Source organism: Meriones unguiculatus, chromosome 18 (assembly GCF_030254825.1).
Source record: "Meriones unguiculatus strain TT.TT164.6M chromosome 18, Bangor_MerUng_6.1, whole genome shotgun sequence".
NCBI classification, from domain to species: Eukaryota; Metazoa; Chordata; class Mammalia; order Rodentia; family Muridae; genus Meriones; species Meriones unguiculatus.
Window position 1 is genome coordinate 2,415,179 of NC_083365.1, and position 19,368 is coordinate 2,434,546.

Consider the following 19,368-nt stretch of genomic DNA (forward strand, 5'->3'; position numbering starts at 1 on the left):
ACGAAATGACTCCAGAGCACGTAAAAACCCGCTTGCAACGAAATGACTCCAGAATACTTAAAAACCCGCTTGCAACAAAATGACTCCAGAGCAGTAAAAAACCCGCTTGCAACGAAATGACTCCAGAGCACATAAAAACCCGCTTGCAACGAAATGACTCCAGAACACGTAAAAACCCGCTTGCAACGAAATGACTCCAGAGCACTTAAAAACCCGCTTCCAACGAAATTACTCCAGAGCACTTAAAAACCCGCTTGCAACGAAATGACTCCAGAACACGTAAAAACACGCTTGCAACGAAATGACTCCAGAGCACTTAAAAATCCGCTTGCAACGAAATGCCTAGAGAGCACTTAAAAAACCTGCTTCCAGTGAAATGTCTGAGAAGTATGTAAAAACCCGCTTGCAACGAAATGACTCCAGAACACCTAAAAACCCGCTTGCAACGAAATGACTCCAGAGCACTTAAAAACCCACTTACAACGAAATGCCTTCAGAGCACTTAAAAACCCGCTTGCATCGAAATGCCTTCACAGCACTTAAAAACCCGCTTGCAACGAAATGACTCCAGAGCACTTAAAAACCCGCTTGCAAATAAATGACTCCAGAGCACGTAAAAACCCGCTTGCAACGAAATGACTCCAGAGCACTTAAAAAAACCGCTTCCAGTTAAATGTCAGAGAAGTATGTAAAAACCCGCTTGCAACGAAATGACTCCAGAGCACGTAAAAACCCGCTTGCAACGAAATGACTCCAGAGTACATAAAAACCCCCTTGCAACGAAATGACTCCAGAGCACTTAAAAAACCCGCTTCCAGTGAAATGTCTGAGAAGTATGTAAAAACCCGCTTGCAACGAAATGACTCCAGAGCACCTAAAAACCCGCTTACAACGAAATGCCTTCAGAGCACTTAAAAACCCGCTTGCAACGAAATGACTCCAGAGCACTTAAAAACCCGCTTGCAACGAAATGACTCCAGAACACTTAAACCCTGCTTGCAACGAAATGACTCCAGAATACTTAAAAACCCGCTTGCAACGAAATGACTCCAGAATACGTAAAAACCCGCTTGCAACGAAATGACTCCAGAGTATTTAAAAACCCGCTTGCAACGAAATGACTCCAGAGTACTTAAAAACCCGCTTGCAACGAAATGACTCCAGAGTCCTTAAAAACCCGCTTGCAACGAAATGACTCCAGAGCACTTAAAAACCCGCTTGCAACGAAATGACTCCAGAGCACTTAAAAACCCGCTTGCAACGAAATGACTCCAGAGCACTTAAAAACCCGCTTGCAACGAAATGACTCCAGAGCACTTAAAAAAACCGCTTCCAGTTAAATGTCAGAGAAGTATGTAAAAACCCGCTTGCAACGAAATGACTCCAGAGCACGTAAAAACCCGCTTGCAACGAAATGACTACAGAGCACGTAAAAACCTGCTTGCAACGAAATGACTCCAGAGCACTTAAAAAAACCGCTTCCAGTTAAATGTCAGAGAAGTATGTAAAAACCCGCTTGCAACGAAATGACTCCAGAGCACGTAAAAACCCGCTTGCAAAGAAATGACTCCAGAGTACTTAAAAACCCCCTTGCAACGAAATGCCTCCAGAGCACTTAAAAAACCCGCTTCCAGTGAAATGTCTGAGAAGTATGTAAAAACCCGCTTGCAACGAAATGACTCCAGAGCACCTAAAAACCCGCTTACAACGAAATGCCTTCAGAGCACTTAAAAACCCGCTTGCAACGAAATGACTCCAGAGCACTTAAAAACCCGCTTGCAACGAAATGACTCCAGAACACTTAAACCCAGCTTGCAACGAAATGACTCCAGAATACTTAAAAACCCGCTTGCAACGAAATGACTCCAGAATACGTAAAAACCCGCTTGCAACGAAATGACTCCAGAGTATTTAAAAACCCGCTTGCAACGAAATGACTCCAGAGTACTTAAAAACCCGCTTGCAACGAAATGACTCCAGAGTCCTTAAAAACCCGCTTGCAACGAAATGACTCCAGAGCACTTAAAAACCCGCTTGCAACGAAATGACTCCAGAGCACTTAAAAACCCGCTTGCAACGAAATGACTCCAGAGCACTTAAAAACCCGCTTGCAACGAAATGACTCCAGAGCACTTAAAAAAACCGCTTCCAGTTAAATGTCAGAGAAGTATGTAAAAACCCGCTTGCAACGAAATGACTCCAGAGCACGTAAAAACCCGCTTGCAACGAAATGACTACAGAGCACGTAAAAACCTGCTTGCAACGAAATGACTCCAGAGCACTTAAAAAAACCGCTTCCAGTTAAATGTCAGAGAAGTATGTAAAAACCCGCTTGCAACGAAATGACTCCAGAGCACGTAAAAACCCGCTTGCAAAGAAATGACTCCAGAGTACTTAAAAACCCCCTTGCAACGAAATGCCTCCAGAGCACTTAAAAAACCCGCTTCCAGTGAAATGTCTGAGAAGTATGTAAAAACCCGCTTGCAACGAAATGACTCCAGAGCACCTAAAAACCCGCTTACAACGAAATGCCTTCAGAGCACTTAAAAACCCGATTGCAACGAAATGACTCCAGAGCACTTAAAAACCCGCTTGCAATGAAATGACTCCAGAATATTTAAAAACCCGCTTGCAACGAAATGACTCCACAGTACTTAAAAACCCGCTTACAACGAAATGACTCCAGAATACTTAATAACCCCCTTGCAACGAAATGACTCCAGAGCACTAAAAAACCCGCTTGCAACGAAATGACTCCAGAGCACGTAAAAACCCGCTTGCAACGAAATGACTCCAGAACACGTAAAAACCCGATTGCAACGAAATGACTCCAGAGCACTTAAAAACCCGCTTCCAACGAAATTACTCCAGAGCACTTAAAAACCCGCTTGAAACGAAATGACTCCAGAACACGTAAAAACACGCTTGCAACGAAATGACTCCAGAGCACTTAAAAATCCGCTTGCAACGAAATGCCTAGAGAGCACTTAAAAAACCCGCTTCCAGTGAAATGTCTGAGAAGTATGTAAAAACCCGCTTGCAACGAAATGACTCCAGAACACCTAAAAACCCGCTTGCAACGAAATGACTCCAGAGCACGTAAAAACCCGCTTGCAACGAAATGACTCCAGAGCACGTAAAAACCCGCTTGCAACGAAATGACTCCAGAGCACTTAAAAAAACCGCTTCCAGTTAAATGTCAGAGAAGTATGTAAAAACCCGCTTGCAACGAAATGACTCCAGAGCACCTAAAAACCCGCTTACAACGAAATGCCTTCAGAGCACTTAAAAACCCGGTTGCAACGAAATGACTCCAGAGCACTTAAAAACCCGCTTGCAATGAAATGACTCCAGAATATTTAAAAACCCGCTTGCAACGAAATGACTCCACAGTACTTAAAAACCCGCTTACAACGAAATGACTCCAGAGTACTTAAAAACCCGCTTGCAACGAAATGACTCAAGAACACTTAAAAACCCGCTTGCAACGAAATGACTCCAGAGCACTTAAAAACCCGCTTGGGACGAAAAGACTCCAGAGCACTTAAAAACCCGCTCGCAACGAAATGACTCCAGAGCACCTAAAAACCCGCTTACAACGAAATGCCTTCAGAGCACTTAAAAACCCGGTTGCAACGAAATGACTCCAGAGCACTTAAAAACCCGCTTGCAATGAAATGACTCCAGAATATTTAAAAACCCGCTTGCAACGAAATGACTCCACAGTACTTAAAAACCCGCTTACAACGAAATGACTCCAGAGTACTTAAAAACCCGCTTGCAACGAAATGACTCAAGAACACTTAAAAACCCGCTTGCAACGAAATGACTCCAGAGCACTTAAAAACCCGCTTGGGACGAAAAGACTCCAGAGCACTTAAAAACCCGCTTGCAACGAAATGACTCCAGAGCACTTAAAAACCTGCTTGCAACGAAATGTCTCCAGAGCACTTAAAAAACCCGCTTCCAGTGAAATGTCTGAGAAGTATGTAAAAACCCGCTTGCAACGAAATGACTCCAGAGCACTTAAAAACCCGCTTGCAACGAAATGACTCCAGAACACTTAAAAACCCGCTTGCAACGAAATGACTCCAGAGCACTTAAAAACCCGCTTGCAACGAAATGACTCCAGAGCACTTAAAAACCCGCTTGCAACGAAATGACTCCAGAGCATGTAAAAAACTGTTTGCAACGAAATGACTCCAGAGTACTTAAAAACCCGCTTGCAACGAAATGACTCCAGAGTACTTAAAAACCCGCTTGCAACGAAATGACTCCAGAGTACTTAAAAACCCGCTTGCAACGAAATGCCTTCAGAGCACTTAAAAACCCGCTTGCAACGAAATGACTCCAGAGCACTTAAAGTCCCGCTTGCAACGAAATGACTCCAGAACACCTAAAAACCCACTTACAACGAAATGCCTTCACAGCACTTAAAAACCCGCTTGCAACGAAATGACTCCAGAGCACTTAAAAACCCGCTTGCAAAGAAATGACTGCAGAGCACATAAAAACCGGCTTGCAACGAAATGACTCCAGAGCACTTAAAAAAACCGCTTCCAGTTAAATGTCAGAGAAGTATGTAAAAACCCGCTTGAAACGAAATGACTCCAGAGCACCTAAAAACCCGCTTACAACGAAATGCCTTCAGAGCACTTAAAAACCCGCTTGCAACGAAATGACTCCAGAACACTGAAACCCCGCTTGCAACGAAATGACTCCAGAGCACCTAAAAACCCGCTTGCAACGAAGTGACTCCAGAACACTTAAAAACCCGCTTGCAACGAAATGACTCCAGAGTACTTAAAAACCAGCTTGCAACGAAATGACTCCAGAGCACTTAAAAGACCCGCTTCCAGTGAAATGTCTGAGAAGTATGTCAAAACCCGCCTGCAACGAAATGACTCCAGAGCACTTAAAAAACTCACTTCCAGTTAAATGTCAGAGAAGTATGTAAAAACCCGCTTGCAACGAAATGACTCCAGAGTACTTAAAAACTCGCTTGCAAAGAAATGACTCCAGAACACTTAAAAACCCGCTTGCAACAAAATGACTCCAGAGTACTTAAAAACCCGCTTTCAACGAAATGACTCCAGTACACGTAAAAACCCACTTGCAACGAAATGACTCCAGAACACTTAAAAACCCGCTTAAAACGAAATGACTCCAGAGTACTTAAAAACCAGCTTGCAACGAAATGACTCCACAGTACTTAAAAACCCGCTTACAACGAAATGACTCCAGAATACTTAATAACCCCCTTGCAACGAAATGACTCCAGAGCACTAAAAAACCCGCTTGCAACGAAATGACTCCAGAGCACGTAAAAACCCGCTTGCAACGAAATGACTCCAGAACACCTAAAAACCCGCTTGCAACGAAATGACTCCAGAGCACTTAAAAACCCACTTACAACGAAATGCCTTCAGAGCACTTAAAAACCCGCTTGCATCGAAATGCCTTCACAGCACTTAAAAACCCGCTTGCAACGAAATGACTCCAGAGCACTTAAAAACCCGCTTGCAAATAAATGACTCCAGAGCACGTAAAAACCCGCTTGCAACGAAATGACTCCAGAGCACTTAAAAAAACCGCTTCCAGTTAAATGTCAGAGAAGTATGTAAAAACCCGCTTGCAACGAAATGACTCCAGAGCACGTAAAAACCCGCTTGCAACGAAATGACTCCAGAGTACATAAAAACCCCCTTGCAACGAAATGACTCCAGAGCACTTAAAAAACCCGCTTCCAGTGAAATGTCTGAGAAGTATGTAAAAACCCGCTTGCAACGAAATGACTCCAGAGCACCTAAAAACCCGCTTACAACGAAATGCCTTCAGAGCACTTAAAAACCCGCTTGCAACGAAATGACTCCAGAGCACTTAAAAACCCGCTTGCAACGAAATGACTCCAGAACACTTAAACCCTGCTTGCAACGAAATGACTCCAGAATACTTAAAAACCCGCTTGCAACGAAATTACTCCAGAATACGTAAAAACCCGCTTGCAACGAAATGACTCCAGAGTATTTAAAAACCCGCTTGCAACGAAATGACTCCAGAGTACTTAAAAACCCGCTTGCAACGAAATGACTCCAGAGTCCTTAAAAACCCGCTTGCAACGAAATGACTCCAGAGCACTTAAAAACCCGCTTGCAACGAAATGACTCCAGAGCACTTAAAAACCCGCTTGCAACGAAATGACTCCAGAGCACTTAAAAACCCGCTTGCAACGAAATGACTTTAGAGCACTTAAAAAAACCGCTTCCAGTTAAATGTCAGAGAAGTATGTAAAAACCCGCTTGCAACGAAATGACTCCAGAGCACGTAAAAACCCGCTTGCAACGAAATGACTACAGAGCACGTAAAAACCTGCTTGCAACGAAATGACTCCAGAGCACTTAAAAAAACCGCTTCCAGTTAAATGTCAGAGAAGTATGTAAAAACCCGCTTGCAACGAAATGACTCCAGAGCACGTAAAAACCCGCTTGCAAAGAAATGACTCCAGAGTACTTAAAAACCCCCTTGCAACGAAATGCCTCCAGAGCACTTAAAAAACCCGCTTCCAATGAAATGTCTGAGAAGTATGTAAAAACCCGCTTGCAACGAAATGACTCCAGAGCACCTAAAAACCCGCTTACAACGAAATGCCTTCAGAGCACTTAAAAACCCGATTGCAACGAAATGACTCCAGAGCACTTAAAAACCCGCTTGCAATGAAATGACTCCAGAATATTTAAAAACCCGCTTGCAACGAAATGACTCCACAGTACTTAAAAACCCGCTTACAACGAAATGACTCCAGAATACTTAATAACCCCCTTGCAACGAAATGACTCCAGAGCACTAAAAAACCCGCTTGCAACGAAATGACTCCAGAGCACGTAAAAACCCGCTTGCAACGAAATGACTCCAGAACACGTAAAAACCCGATTGCAACGAAATGACTCCAGAGCACTTAAAAACCCGCTTCCAACGAAATTACTCCAGAGCACTTAAAAACCCGCTTGAAACGAAATGACTCCAGAACACGTAAAAACACGCTTGCAACGAAATGACTCCAGAGCACTTAAAAATCCGCTTGCAACGAAATGCCTAGAGAGCACTTAAAAAACCCGCTTCCAGTGAAATGTCTGAGAAGTATGTAAAAACCCGCTTGCAACGAAATGACTCCAGAACACCTAAAAACCCGCTTGCAACGAAATGACTCCAGAGCACGTAAAAACCCGCTTGCAACGAAATGACTCCAGAGCACGTAAAAACCCGCTTGCAACGAAATGACTCCAGAGCACTTAAAAAAACCGCTTCCAGTTAAATGTCAGAGAAGTATGTAAAAACCCGCTTGCAACGAAATGACTCCAGAGCACCTAAAAACCCGCTTACAACGAAATGCCTTCAGAGCACTTAAAAACCCGGTTGCAACGAAATGACTCCAGAGCACTTAAAAACCCGCTTGCAATGAAATGACTCCAGAATATTTAAAAACCCGCTTGCAACGAAATGACTCCACAGTACTTAAAAACCCGCTTACAACGAAATGACTCCAGAGTACTTAAAAACCCGCTTGCAACGAAATGACTCAAGAACACTTAAAAACCCGCTTGCAACGAAATGACTCCAGAGCACTTAAAAACCCGCTTGGGACGAAAAGACTCCAGAGCACTTAAAAACCCGCTCGCAACGAAATGACTCCAGAGCACCTAAAAACCCGCTTACAACGAAATGCCTTCAGAGCACTTAAAAACCCGGTTGCAACGAAATGACTCCAGAGCACTTAAAAACCCGCTTGCAATGAAATGACTCCAGAATATTTAAAAACCCGCTTGCAACGAAATGACTCCACAGTACTTAAAAACCCGCTTACAACGAAATGACTCCAGAGTACTTAAAAACCCGCTTGCAACGAAATGACTCAAGAACACTTAAAAACCCGCTTGCAACGAAATGACTCCAGAGCACTTAAAAACCCGCTTGGGACGAAAAGACTCCAGAGCACTTAAAAACCCGCTTGCAACGAAATGACTCCAGAGCACTTAAAAACCTGCTTGCAACGAAATGTCTCCAGAGCACTTAAAAAACCCGCTTCCAGTGAAATGTCTGAGAAGTATGTAAAAACCCGCTTGCAACGAAATGACTCCAGAGCACTTAAAAACCCGCTTGCAACGAAATGACTCCAGAACACTTAAAAACCCGCTTGCAACGAAATGACTCCAGAGCACTTAAAAACCCGCTTGCAACGAAATGACTCCAGAGCACTTAAAAACCCGCTTGCAACGAAATGACTCCAGAGCATGTAAAAAACTGTTTGCAACGAAATGACTCCAGAGTACTTAAAAACCCGCTTGCAACGAAATGACTCCAGAGTACTTAAAAACCCGCTTGCAACGAAATGACTCCAGAGTACTTAAAAACCCGCTTGCAACGAAATGCCTTCAGAGCACTTAAAAACCCGCTTGCAACGAAATGACTCCAGAGCACTTAAAATCCCGCTTGCAACGAAATGACTCCAGAACACCTAAAAACCCACTTACAACGAAATGCCTTCACAGCACTTAAAAACCCGCTTGCAACGAAATGACTCCAGAGCACTTAAAAACCCGCTTGCAAAGAAATGACTGCAGAGCACATAAAAACCGGCTTGCAACGAAATGACTCCAGAGCACTTAAAAAAACCGCTTCCAGTTAAATGTCAGAGAAGTATGTAAAAACCCGCTTGAAACGAAATGACTCCAGAGCACCTAAAAACCCGCTTACAACGAAATGCCTTCAGAGCACTTAAAAACCCGCTTGCAACGAAATGACTCCAGAACACTGAAACCCCGCTTGCAACGAAATGACTCCAGAGCACCTAAAAACCCGCTTGCAACGAAGTGACTCCAGAACACTTAAAAACCCGCTTGCAACGAAATGACTCCAGAGTACTTAAAAACCAGCTTGCAACGAAATGACTCCAGAGCACTTAAAAGACCCGCTTCCAGTGAAATGTCTGAGAAGTATGTCAAAACCCGCCTGCAACGAAATGACTCCAGAGCACTTAAAAAACTCACTTCCAGTTAAATGTCAGAGAAGTATGTAAAAACCTGCTTGCAACGAAATGACTCCAGAGTACTTAAAAACTCGCTTGCAAAGAAATGACTCCAGAACACTTAAAAACCCGCTTGCAACAAAATGACTCCAGAGTACTTAAAAACCCGCTTTCAACGAAATGACTCCAGTACACGTAAAAACCCACTTGCAACGAAATGACTCCAGACACTTAAAAACCCGCTTAAAACGAAATGACTCCAGAGTACTTAAAAACCCGCTTGCAACGAAATGACTCCAGAGTACTTAAAAACCCGCTTGCAACGAAATGACTCCAGAGTACTTAAAAACCCGCTTGCAACGAAATGACTCCAGAACACTTAAAAACCCGCTTGCAACGAAATGATTCCAGAGCACTTAAAAACCCGCTTGCAACGAAATGACTCCAGAGCACTTAAAAAACCCTCTTCCAGTGAAATGTCTGAGAAGTATGTAAAAACCCGCTTGCAACGAAATGACTCCAGAGCACTTAAAAACCCGCTTGCAACGAAATGACTCCAGAGCACGTAAAAACCCGCTTGCAAAGAAATGACTCCAGAGCACTTAAAAAACCGCTTGTAACGAAATGACTCCAGAGCACTTAAAAACCCGCTTGCAACGAAATGACTCCAGAGCACGTAAAAACCCGCTTGCAACGAAATGACTCCAGAGCATTTAAAAAACCGCTTGTAACGAAATGACTCCAGAGCACTTAAAAACCCGCTTGCAACGAAATGACTCCAGAGCACTTAAAAACCCGCTTGCAACGAAATGACTCCAGAGCACGTAAAAACCAGCTTGCAACGAAATGACTCCAGAATACTTAAAAACCCGCTTGCAACAAAATGACTCCAGAGCAGTAAAAAACCCGCTTGCAACGAAATGACTCCAGAGCACATAAAAACCCGCTTGCAACGAAATGACTCCAGAACACGTAAAAACCCGCTTGCAACAAAATGACTCCAGAGCACTTAAAAACCCGCTTCCAACGAAATTACTCCAGAGCACTTAAAAACCCGCTTGCAACGAAATGACTCCAGAACACGTAAAAACACGCTTGCAACGAAATGACTCCAGAGCACTTAAAAATCCGCTTGCAACGAAATGCCTAGAGAGCACTTAAAAAACCTGCTTCCAGTGAAATGTCTGAGAAGTATGTAAAAACCCGCTTGCAACGAAATGACTCCAGAACACCTAAAAACCCGCTTGCAACGAAATGACTCCAGAGCACTTAAAAACCCACTTACAACGAAATGCCTTCAGAGCACTTAAAAACCCGCTTGCATCGAAATGCCTTCACAGCACTTAAAAACCCGCTTGCAACGAAATGACTCCAGAGCACTTAAAAACCCGCTTGCAAATAAATGACTCCAGAGCACGTAAAAACCCGCTTGCAACGAAATGACTCCAGAGCACTTAAAAAAACCGCTTCCAGTTAAATGTCAGAGAAGTATGTAAAAACCTGCTTGCAACGAAATGACTCCAGAGCACGTAAAAACCCGCTTGCAACGAAATGACTCCAGAGTACATAAAAACCCCCTTGCAACGAAATGACTCCAGAGCACTTAAAAAACCCGCTTCCAGTGAAATGTCTGAGAAGTATGTAAAAACCCGCTTGCAACGAAATGACTCCAGAGCACCTAAAAACCCGCTTACAACGAAATGCCTTCAGAGCACTTAAAAACCCGCTTGCAACGAAATGACTCCAGAGCACTTAAAAACCCGCTTGCAACGAAATGACTCCAGAACACTTAAACCCTGCTTGCAACGAAATGACTCCAGAATACTTAAAAACCCGCTTGCAACGAAATGACTCCAGAATACGTAAAAACCCGCTTGCAACGAAATGACTCCAGAGTATTTAAAAACCCGCTTGCAACGAAATGACTCCAGAGTACTTAAAAACCCGCTTGCAACGAAATGACTCCAGAGCCCTTAAAAACCCGCTTGCAACGAAATGACTCCAGAGCACTTAAAAACCCGCTTGCAACGAAATGACTCCAGAGCACTTAAAAACCCGCTTGCAACGAAATGACTCCAGAGCACTTAAAAACCCGCTTGCAACGAAATGACTCCAGAGCACTTAAAAAAACCGCTTCCAGTTAAATGTCAGAGAAGTATGTAAAAACCCGCTTGCAACGAAATGACTCCAGAGCACGTAAAAACCCGCTTGCAACGAAATGACTACAGAGCACGTAAAAACCTGCTTGCAACGAAATGACTCCAGAGCACTTAAAAAAACCGCTTCCAGTTAAATGTCAGAGAAGTATGTAAAAACCCGCTTGCAACGAAATGACTCCAGAGCACGTAAAAACCCGCTTGCAAAGAAATGACTCCAGAGTACTTAAAAACCCGCTTGCAACGAAATGACTCCAGAGCACCTAAAAACCCGCTTACAACGAAATGCCTTCAGAGCACTTAAAAACCCGATTGCAACGAAATGACTCCAGAGCACTTAAAAACCCGCTTGCAATGAAATGACTCCAGAATATTTAAAAACCCGCTTGCAACGAAATGACTCCACAGTACTTAAAAACCCGCTTACAACGAAATGACTCCAGAATACTTAATAACCCGCTTGCAACGAAATGACTCCAGAGCACTAAAAAACCCGCTTGCAACGAAATGACTCCAGAGCACGTAAAAACCCGCTTGCAACGAAATGACTCCAGAACACGTAAAAACCCGATTGCAACGAAATGACTCCAGAGCACTTAAAAACCCGCTTCCAACGAAATTACTCCAGAGCACTTAAAAACCCGCTTGAAACGAAATGACTCCAGAACACGTAAAAACACGCTTGCAACGAAATGACTCCAGAGCACTTAAAAATCCGCTTGCAACGAAATGCCTAGAGAGCACTTAAAAAACCCGCTTCCAGTGAAATGTCTGAGAAGTATGTAAAAACCCGCTTGCAACGAAATGACTCCAGAACACCTAAAAACCCGCTTGCAACGAAATGACTCCAGAGCACTTAAAAACCCACTTACAACGAAATGCCTTCAGAGCACTTAAAAACCCGCTTGCAACGAAATGACTCCAGAGCACTTAAAAACCCGCTTGCAACGAAATGACTCCAGAGCACGTAAAAACCCGCTTGCAACGAAATGACTCCAGAGCACTTAAAAAAACCGCTTCCAGTTAAATGTCAGAGAAGTATGTAAAAACCCGCTTGCAACGAAATGACTCCAGAGCACCTAAAAACCCGCTTACAACGAAATGCCTTCAGAGCACTTAAAAACCCGGTTGCAACGAAATGACTCCAGAGCACTTAAAAACCCGCTTGCAATGAAATGACTCCAGAATATTTAAAAACCCGCTTGCAACGAAATGACTCCACAGTACTTAAAAACCCGCTTACAACGAAATGACTCCAGAGTACTTAAAAACCCGCTTGCAACGAAATGACTCAAGAACACTTAAAAACCCGCTTGCAACGAAATGACTCCAGAGCACTTAAAAACCCGCTTGGGACGAAAAGACTCCAGAGCACTTAAAAACCCGCTTGCAACGAAATGACTCCAGAGCACCTAAAAACCCGCTTACAACGAAATGCCTTCAGAGCACTTAAAAACCCGGTTGCAACGAAATGACTCCAGAGCACTTAAAAACCCGCTTGCAATGAAATGACTCCAGAATATTTAAAAACCCGCTTGCAACGAAATGACTCCACAGTACTTAAAAACCCGCTTACAACGAAATGACTCCAGAGTACTTAAAAACCCGCTTGCAACGAAATGACTCAAGAACACTTAAAAACCCGCTTGCAACGAAATGACTCCAGAGCACTTAAAAACCCGCTTGGGACGAAAAGACTCCAGAGCACTTAAAAACCCGCTTGCAACGAAATGACTCCAGAGCACTTAAAAACCTGCTTGCAACGAAATGTCTCCAGAGCACTTAAAAAACCCGCTTCCAGTGAAATGTCTGAGAAGTATGTAAAAACCCGCTTGCAACGAAATGACTCCAGAGCACTTAAAAACCCGCTTGCAACGAAATGACTCCAGAACACTTAAAAACCCGCTTGCAACGAAATGACTCCAGAGCACTTAAAAACCCGCTTGCAACGAAATGACTCCAGAGCACTTAAAAACCTGCTTGCAACGAAATGACTCCAGAGCATGTAAAAAACTGTTTGCAACGAAATGACTCCAGAGTACTTAAAAACCCGCTTGCAACGAAATGACTCCAGAGTACTTAAAAACCCGCTTGCAACGAAATGACTCCAGAGTACTTAAAAACCCGCTTGCAACGAAATGCATTCACAGCACTTAAAAACCCGCTTGCAACGAAATGACTCCAGAGCACTTAAAATCCCGCTTGCAACGAAATGACTCCAGAACACCTAAAAACCCACTTACAACGAAATGCCTTCACAGCACTTAAAAACCCGCTTGCAACGAAATGACTCCAGAGCACTTAAAAACCCGCTTGCAAAGAAATGACTGCAGAGCACATAAAAACCGGCTTGCAACGAAATGACTCCAGAGCACTTAAAAAAACCGCTTCCAGTTAAATGTCAGAGAAGTATGTAAAAACCCGCTTGAAACGAAATGACTCCAGAGCACTTAAAAACCCGCTTGCAACGAAATGACTCCAGAACACCTAAAAACCCACTTACAACGAAATGCCTTCAGAGCACTTAAAAACCCGCTTGGAACGAAATGACTCCAGAGCACTTAAAAACCCGCTTGCAAAGAAATGACTCCAGAGCACGTAAAAACCCAATTGCAATGAAATGACTCCAGAGCACTTAAAAAAACCGCTTCCAGTTAAATGTCAGAGAAGTATGTAAAAACCTGCTTGCAACGAAATGACTCCAGAGCACGTAAAAACCCGCTTGCAACGAAATGACTCCAGAGTAATTAAAAACCCCCTTGCAACGAAATGCCTCCAGAGCACTTAAAAAACCCGCTTCCAGTGAAATGTCTGAGAAGTATGTAAAAACCCGCTTGCAACGAAATGACTCCAGAGCACCTAAAAACCCGCTTACAACGAAATGCCTTCAGAGCACTTAAAATCCCGCTTGCAACGAAATGACTCCAGAAAACTAAAAAACCCGCTTGCAACGAAATGACTCCAGAGCACTTAAAAAAACCGCTTCCAGTTAAATGTCAGAGAAGTATGTAAAAACCCGCTTGCAAAGAAATGACTCCAGAGCACGTAAAAACCCGCTTGCAACGAAATGACTCCAGAGTACTTAAAAACCCCCTTGCAACGAAATGGCTCCAGAGCACCTAAAAACCCGCTTACAATGAAATGCCTTAAGAGCACGTAAAAACCCGCTTGCAACGAAATGATTCCAGAGCACTTAAAAACCCGCTTGCAACGAAATGACTCCAGAACACTTAAACCCCGCTTGCAACGAAATGACTCCAGAATACTTAAAAACCCGCTTGCAACGAAATGACTCCAGAGCACTAAAAAACCCGCTTGCAACGAAATGACTCCAGAGCACTTAAAAACCCGCTTGCAACGAAATGACTCCAGAACACGTAAAAACCCGCTTGCAACGAAATGACTCCAGAGCACTTAAAAACCCGCTTCCAGTTAAATGTCAGAGAAGTATGTAAAAACCCGCTTGCAACGAAATGACTCCAGAGCACCTAAAAACCCGCTTACAACGAAATGCCTTCAGAGTACTTAAAAACCCGCTTGCAACGAAATGACTCCAGAGCACTTAAAAACCCGCTTGCAACGAAATGACTCCAGAGCACTTAAAAAAACCGCTTCCAGTTAAATGTCAGAGAAGTATGTAAAAACCCGCTTGCAACGAAATGACTCCAGAGCACGTAAAAACCCGCTTGCAACGAAATGACTACAGAGCACGTAAAAACCTGCTTGCAACGAAATGACTCCAGAGCACTTAAAAAAACCGCTTCCAGTTAAATGTCAGAGAAGTATGTAAAAACCCGCTTGCAACGAAATGACTCCAGAGCACGTAAAAACCCGCTTGCAAAGAAATGACTCCAGAGTACTTAAAAACCCCCTTGCAACGAAATGCCTCCAGAGCACTTAAAAAACCCGCTTCCAGTGAAATGTCTGAGAAGTATGTAAAAACCCGCTTGCAACGAAATGACTCCAGAGCACCTAAAAACCCGCTTACAACGAAATGCCTTCAGAGCACTTAAAAACCCGATTGCAACGAAATGACTCCAGAGCACTTAAAAACCCGCTTGCAATGAAATGACTCCAGAATATTTAAAAACCCGCTTGCAACGAAATGACTCCACAGTACTTAAAAACCCGCTTACAACGAAATGACTCCAGAATACTTAATAACCCGCTTGCAACGAAATGACTCCAGAGCACTAAAAAACCCGCTTGCAACGAAATGACTCCAGAGCACGTAAAAACCCGCTTGCAACGAAATGACTCCAGAACACGTAAAAACCCGATTGCAACGAAATGACTCCAGAGCACTTAAAAACCCGCTTCCAACGAAATTACTCCAGAGCACTTAAAAACCCGCTTGAAACGAAATGACTCCAGAACACGTAAAAACACGCTTGCAACGAAATGACTCCAGAGCACTTAAAAATCCGCTTGCAACGAAATGCCTAGAGAGCACTTAAAAAACCCGCTTCCAGTGAAATGTCTGAGAAGTATGTAAAAACCCGCTTGCAACGAAATGACTCCAGAACACCTAAAAACCCGCTTGCAACGAAATGACTCCAGAGCACTTAAAAACCCACTTACAACGAAATGCCTTCAGAGCACTTAAAAACCCGCTTGCAACGAAATGACTCCAGAGCACTTAAAAACCCGCTTGCAACGAAATGACTCCAGAGCACGTAAAAACCCGCTTGCAACGAAATGACTCCAGAGCACTTAAAAAAACCGCTTCCAGTTAAATGTCAGAGAAGTATGTAAAAACCCGCTTGCAACGAAATGACTCCAGAGCACCTAAAAACCCGCTTACAACGAAATGCCTTCAGAGCACTTAAAAACCCGGTTGCAACGAAATGACTCCAGAGCACTTAAAAACCCGCTTGCAATGAAATGACTCCAGAATATTTAAAAACCCGCTTGCAACGAAATGACTCCACAGTACTTAAAAACCCGCTTACAACGAAATGACTCCAGAGTACTTAAAAACCCGCTTGCAACGAAATGACTCAAGAACACTTAAAAACCCGCTTGCAACGAAATGACTCCAGAGCACTTAAAAACCCGCTTGGGACGAAAAGACTCCAGAGCACTTAAAAACCCGCTTGCAACGAAATGACTCCAGAGCACCTAAAAACCCGCTTACAACGAAATGCCTTCAGAGCACTTAAAAACCCGGTTGCAACGAAATGACTCCAGAGCACTTAAAAACCCGCTTGCAATGAAATGACTCCAGAATATTTAAAAACCCGCTTGCAACGAAATGACTCCACAGTACTTAAAAACCCGCTTACAACGAAATGACTCCAGAGTACTTAAAAACCCGCTTGCAACGAAATGACTCAAGAACACTTAAAAACCCGCTTGCAACGAAATGACTCCAGAGCACTTAAAAACCCGCTTGGGACGAAAAGACTCCAGAGCACTTAAAAACCCGCTTGCAACGAAATGACTCCAGAGCACTTAAAAACCTGCTTGCAACGAAATGTCTCCAGAGCACTTAAAAAACCCGCTTCCAGTGAAATGTCTGAGAAGTATGTAAAAACCCGCTTGCAACGAAATGACTCCAGAGCACTTAAAAACCCGCTTGCAACGAAATGACTCCAGAACACTTAAAAACCCGCTTGCAACGAAATGACTCCAGAGCACTTAAAAACCCGCTTGCAACGAAATGACTCCAGAGCACTTAAAAACCTGCTTGCAACGAAATGACTCCAGAGCATGTAAAAAACTGTTTGCAACGAAATGACTCCAGAGTACTTAAAAACCCGCTTGCAACGAAATGACTCCAGAGTACTTAAAAACCCGCTTGCAACGAAATGACTCCAGAGTACTTAAAAACCCGCTTGCAACGAAATGCATTCACAGCACTTAAAAACCCGCTTGCAACGAAATGACTCCAGAGCACTTAAAATCCCGCTTGCAACGAAATGACTCCAGAACACCTAAAAACCCACTTACAACGAAATGCCTTCACAGCACTTAAAAACCCGCTTGCAACGAAATGACTCCAGAGCACTTAAAAACCCGCTTGCAAAGAAATGACTGCAGAGCACATAAAAACCGGCTTGCAACGAAATGACTCCAGAGCACTTAAAAAAACCGCTTCCAGTTAAATGTCAGAGAAGTATGTAAAAACCCGCTTGAAACGAAATGACTCCAGAGCACTTAAAAACCCGCTTGCAACGAAATGACTCCAGAACACCTAAAAACCCACTTACAACGAAATGCCTTCAGAGCACTTAAAAACCCGCTTGGAACGAAATGACTCCAGAGCACTTAAAAACCCGCTTGCAAAGAAATGACTCCAGAGCACGTAAAAACCCGCTTGCAATGAAATGACTCCAGAGCACTTAAAAAAACCGCTTCCAGTTAAATGTCAGAGAAGTATGTAAAAACCTGCTTGCAACGAAATGACTCCAGAGCACGTAAAAACCCGCTTGCAACGAAATGACTCCAGAGTAATTAAAAACCCCCTTGCAACGAAATGCCTCCAGAGCACTTAAAAAACCCGCTTCCAGTGAAATGTCTGAGAAGTATGTAAAAACCCGCTTGCAACGAAATGACTCCAGAGCACCTAAAAACCCGCTTACAACGAAATGCCTTCAGAGCACTTAAAATCCCGCTTGCAACGAAATGACTCCAGAAAACTAAAAAACCCGCTTGCAACGAAATGACTCCAGAGCACTTAAAAAAACCGCTTCCAGTTAAATGTCAGAGAAGTATGTAAAAACCCGCTTGCAACGAAATGACTCCAGAGCACATAAAACCCGCTTGCAACGAAATGACTCCAGAGTACTTAAAAACCCCCTTGCAAAGAAATGGCTCCAGAGCACCTAAAAACCCGCTTACAATGAAATGCCTTAAGAGCACGTAAAAACCCGCTTGCAACGAAATGATTCCAGAGCACTTAAAAACCCGCTTGCAACGAAATGACTCCAGAACACTTAAACCCCGCTTGCAACGAAATGACTCCAGAATACTTAAAAACCCGCTTGCAACGAAATGACTCCAGAGCACTAAAAAACCCGCTTGCAACGAAATGACTCCAGAGCACTTAAAAACCCGCTTGCAACGAAATGACTCCAGAACACGTAAAAACCCGCTTGCAACGAAATGACTCCAGAGCACTTAAAAACCCGCTTCCAGTTAAATGTCAGAGAAGTATGTAAAAACCCGCTTGCAACGAAATGACTCCAGAGCACCTAAAAACCCGCTTACAACGAAATGCCTTCAGAGTACTTAAAAACCCGCTTGCAACGAAATGACTCCAGAGCACTTAAAAACCCGCTTGCAATGAAATGACTCCAGAGTATTTAAAAACCCGCTTGCAACGAAATGACTCCACAGTACTTAAAAATCCACTTGCAACGAAATGACTCCAGAGTACTTAAAAACCCGCTTGCAACGAAATGACTCCAGAACACTTAAAAACCCGCTTGCAACGAAATGACTCCAGAGCACTTAAAAACCCGCTTGGGACGAAAAGACTCCAGAGCACTTAAAAACCCGCTTGCAACGAAATGACTCCAGAGCACTTAAAAACCTGCTTGCAACGAAATTACTCCAGAGCACTTAAAAAACCCGCTTCCAGTGAAATGTCAGAGAAGTATGTAAAAACCCGCTTGCAACGAAATGACCTCAGAGCACGTAAAAACCCGCTTGCAACGAAATGACTCCAGAGTACTTAAAAACCCCCTTGCAACGAAATGGCTCCAGAGCACCTAAAAACCCGCTTACAATGAAATTCCTTCAGAGCACGTAAAAACCCGCTTGCAACGAAATGATTCCAGAGCACTTAAAAACCCGCTTGCAACGAAATGACTCCAGAACACTTAAACCCCGCTTGCAACGAAATGACTCCAGAATACTTAAAAACCCGCTTGCAATGAAATGACTCCAGAGCACTATAAAACCCGCTTGCAACGAAATGACTCCAGAGCACTTAAAAACCCGCTTGCAACGAAATGACTCCAGAGCACTTAAAAACCCGCTTCCAGTTAAATGTCAGAGAAGTATGTAAAAACCCGCTTGCAACGAAATGACTCCAGAGCACCTAAAAACCCGCTTACAACGAAATGCCTTCAGAGTACTTAAAAACCCGCTTGCAACGAAATGACTCCAGAGCACTTAAAAACCCGCTTGCAATGAAATGACTCCAGAGTATTTAAAAACCCGCTTGCAACGAAATGACTCCAC